Genomic DNA, 4,932 nt, shown 5'->3' on the forward strand with positions numbered 1-4,932 from the left:
TAAACTTTTGGCTTAAACCCCCCCCCCCCCATGTGTATGATAAGTGTCCTATTCCCCCTGTTACAAAGTGATTAAACAGGAAATCTGATCTGTCCTGGGAAGCCTTGCCTGGTCTCTTCTCATGGATGGTTAAGAAATTGGGAATGGCTGAATAGTCGCATATATTTTAGTGGCAATTAACAACACTAATTAAAAAATTTCACCTACCTGCTAACAGAGCTGTGACATTGGCTCAATAAGGAAGTAGAACTGAGCCATCTTGAAGTAAGCAGCACTAGGAGCATGTATTGAGGGGCATGTGCAAGTGGGAAACAGGATAAAAGTGTATACTTAAGTGTCTTAAAACCACAAAGACAGCAATTCTGTGGAAATCAAAACCTGTATTTTATATTTAGATATAATTTAATTTATTTATATCTGAGGAATTTATGCTAACAATGGAGATGTTTGGACCTATCCAAATCTTTATTCAAATCTGTCTCTTTCTAAACTGAGTCTGTTCTCATGTGATTACATGCCATAAACTCTCATAAATGGTAGTGGGAATTACATATGCATACCCCCATCAGAATAGGCCACTTGGGGTATGTCTAGGTATGCCTACACTGGCAACAGTTTGCCTGAAGTAGGACAGCCCAAACTAGGGCTTCTCAGGCATGCCTGAGAGTGACCCAAGGGATAAGCGTGGAGTGGTTTCTTTTAACATATTTCCGTGACTGGTGGGTGCATGTAAGTGGGAGTGGGTGGGTGGATGGAGCATGCTCAGGAACCATCTTGCCCTGAGTGTGCTTCTGCCACAGTGTAGACACCTCCTTTAAACCCAGTCCATGCTCAGGCAAGCAGTAAATGATCTGAAGAATGGCTTCAAGATTAGGGCAAGGGATCAGCAAGACAGGTTGTTAAGTTAGTAGGTACACAGAAAGGATCTCCTGTAAATCTCTGCAGTTTCAGGGAAGTTCATGTTTAAAAAATTGCTTGTTCTAGTTTGAACTTTAAACAGAGGCAATGCACATTTTACTGAGCAAGCCTCCTGTCTGCACAGTTCTGTAGTCTTCACTTAGGGAGATGCCTGCTCAAGTCAATGAGAGTTTTTTGTGTGAATGAGGACTATGTGGTTGAATTATTTTTTAATATTTTTTATCTGTGTGCCATTTAGATGGAGAAGTGTAGACTACGTGTTACTTTAAAATCTGACCTAAATCAATATATTTTCATAAGAACTTACATATAAAAAACATTACTTAACCTCTAGCAAACTCTGCAGCTATGCTAAGTTTATCTTTTAAATGTTAAAATTATTTTACCATTTGCCATTGCTCAAGTGCATACATTATATGTAATACAAAACCTTTCGTAAGAAGTCAGATCTCACATTGTCATTACTTGTAAGAAAATCAGAATGATATATATAACTCAAGTGTGGAGAAATAGAGTGAAAATAGCCCCAAAATACCTCTAGGCTGTTTTCACATCTGTTAATACTTTATTGAAACAGTTTTCTCTTCACTTTATGGAAATATATTTATTTGAAGAATGTGTCTGAATGTACAGGAGAGGAAGGGGATAGAATTACCACATTGAAATGAAAATTTAGCAAACATTGTATTTTAGGTTTTGTCAGTGTTTTGTTGTTTTGAAAGGTTTGTTTCATTCCTTCTGTGTAAATCCTGCCCAGAATAAAACTACTCTTAAAGAGACGTAGATTTGAGTGTTATGTTTTCATTCAGGTTCTCATAATTAAGGTTAACACAATATTATTACACTTAAATAATATATATTAAATACGTATAAGAGTAATGTATTAAATACATATGTATATAATACATATAAAATCACATCACCATCATGTATGTATGGAATAACAAGCAATATGTATATAATAATATAAATAACATGTATTTAAAGAATAGTGTATGTAAGAGTGATACTTAATAAGTATTAAATAATAAACTTGGCATTCACTTCCTTTGGGGTGTTGCACTAAAAACCTTACTGTTGCTCCCAAGCTATTTTCTCTTTGTAAATACGTTGTCCACTTCGCAATCTTGATGTACACATATAACCTGTGCAACACTGAGGCTCTAACCCAGTGATTTTCAGCCAACAGGCCACAGCAGCTTGAGTTGCCTTGAGATCCCTTCAAGGGTGCTGCAAAGTGCTACAATGTTCTTAAGTCAATGGGAGTTGAGGGCGCATCCCCATTGAAGCACCAGAAGCTTAATTATATTGACATGCATTTCATCCTCCCAAACAAGACTGAGATGGTATAGCTGGCTTGGAAGAAGCCTCTGAAGGTGATAACGGAGGGGAGGATATCAGCTCCTTGGAGGAAACATGTCTGATTACTAGAGTCTGCTGGTTGAGGGTAATTTTTACTTACAACTTTAACCTTTTACAGGCTGCTTCTGGCTAGGGGATTGCTGTCTTTGGACGCAAAAGTTGTTCTGATCCATTTCTCTCAGATGAAGATTAGACTCTTACAATATGCATTATAGGTGTTTCCATCTTAACACCATTACAAGATTGAAGATGTGATCAGTAAAGCTACTTATGTTGGATCCTCGCTTTTTATATCAAGAGGGGGCTGTTGCCATTGGTATATAGCAAAGGAACTTTACCCTTCCCCTGGATCTCAATAGCCTGAATTTGATTACCTTTCAGGCATGCTACCAAAGCCATTTTTAAAAACCATGTTTTAAAAAAAAGTTGGGGTGTTTTGGCTGAACTTATTTGCTTGAGTAATTCACGTTGTTGGTCTTTTTTACTGTAATATTAGTTGTTTTTAAGGAGGCTACAGCTTTCTGTATGGTTAGAGGTGGGGGTTTATCTAAAAGCTGTCTATTACAGAATATTTTTAATAATTCAAACACATGTTCCTCTGCATAGGGAAACACTGCACTAGAAATGCTTCATCATTTGACATGCTTCCCCTATAGACAAATTACATCAAGAGGTTTTTTAATATTAAGCCCTCCATCTCTCTAAGCAACAGGTACACCTTTGGAATGAGATGAATGTGGATGGTGTCTTAAATATTCACTATGTACATCATCCCCAACCTTTGTGTGGATAACAACTTTGACTCAAGGTGGGGGACTTTGGGGTGTGCCAATGCTACTGCTGGGAGAAAACCTGGAGGTTCCTGGCTGGGGGATCTTGCCTCTCCACTTAGGGTCAGACTGGTCACCATGTTTGTGGAGAGGAAGGAATTTTACCCTGTGGTCAGACTGGTATGAACTGCGGGGGGGGTTTGCTTTCCTCTTCGGGGGGACGGGGGGTGGCATGGCCATCTCTGCAGGATCTCTTGATCATATATTGAGCATATATTGACAACATGTCACAGAAGCAGAATATTAGTTGCTGTGGTTCCCCTGCTTTACCTGTGGCAGGTTAGGATGCGAGTTGTGTCAGGGTCGATGGTAGTATGCAGGATTTATTAGTAATGCAGAATGGGGTGGTTTGGATAGAGATGATCCGAACCACAGGCAGGAGGGTTGGACTAGATGACCTCTGGAGTTCCCTTCCAACCCTACTTCACTGTGCAATAAGTCAAATATTCATTAAGTACTAATACTTAATTAGTCCTGAAGTAGGAAGTTTAACAAAAGGAAGTTCTTATTCACACGGTACATAATAAATGCTAGAGGCCACAAGTGGGAGAGGTACAGTGGAAAAAACCCTAGGCATACCCAATTCACCCTGTGTCTAAGCCCCCACTCTGACCCTGCAACAAGAGACTGGGCCTATGGTCCTGACCCAGTAAATACCAATTCCTATGTTCTTACAGCAGCCCCTCTGCCTCCAACTCTGCAAAATGTGCCCAGCAATTTTGTCTTGGCAATGAGCTCTTTAATATGGGGATGGGGAAGGCCTTAACAGCTGTGCTGAGCAAAAATGTTCCTAACACAAATGTGCCTTGGGCTGGAGAAGGTTGGGAAACATCTTTTTTTTACTTTAAGAAAGATATTAAGATAAAAAAGATATAATGTCATGCTTATACAGAAGTACAGTAACCAGTCCTTTGTGCCCTGCTCAAAGCTCCTTGGAGGAAACATGTTTCCAAAAGCGAAGCAGCTGGAAAAGAAAGGCAGACTGCCACATGCAGCGCCTCATTTGGATGTGTCTGGAGTCTTGGAAGCTTGACTACCCTACGTTCTCCTACAAATGGACCTTGAGCTTGTTTGGAGGTTCTAGCAGGGGAGCGCAGCTATCGTATACCCTTGACCGAAGAACGGTACTCCTCTAGTCTGGGAAGGTCGTCCTCTTCGACCGAGCGCGCAGCTTCGGGAGGGACGCACATGGAGCGGTGAGGGAGGAAGGGGACACCCGCCTAGCCAGCCAGATCAGCCGAATCAACCCTGGCGATCAATGGGGTGACAGATGTCGCAGCCAGATCGCCCTCACATCCAAAGTTGTTTAAAAGCCTCTGCGGTATATAAAGCTCGCAAGCATGGATGATTTTCACGTTATGATAAGCTAAATGGTCTGTGCAAATGAGGACAGCAAAGCGGAGAAGACTGTTCTATGAGTGCCTACGTGCGAGTGTCGCCCCATACGCCTGGTCATTTCCAAAGAGGGAGCCCCTAAGCTCCCTTAAATTGTCCTCCCGAAAGCCTTTGCGGCACTTGCAAATGACCAGCCTCCCCATTGGCCGCTCACCCCGCTGGCCCCGCCCATTCCCGCTGGAGGAAGCGGCGCGGCGCGGCGGGAGCTGTACTGGTGCAGGCGGAGCGGGCGCGGGGTGATCGTCCCGGGGCGGCAGGTGCGTGCGTGCAGGGTTGGGGGGTGCGGGGTGCATGTGTGTAGGGGAGTGTGGCTGTGTGTAGGGCTGTAGGGGCCTGTGTAGTGGGGGTGTTGGCGGGGTGTAGGGTTATGTGGTGGGGGGTGTAGGGCTGTGTGTGTATGGGGGGGTGTTAGATTGTGGGGAGGGGT

This window comes from Gavialis gangeticus, unplaced genomic scaffold (assembly GCF_001723915.1).
Source record: "Gavialis gangeticus isolate Ggan-Ray unplaced genomic scaffold, GavGan_comp1, whole genome shotgun sequence".
Classification (NCBI taxonomy): domain Eukaryota; kingdom Metazoa; phylum Chordata; order Crocodylia; family Gavialidae; genus Gavialis; species Gavialis gangeticus.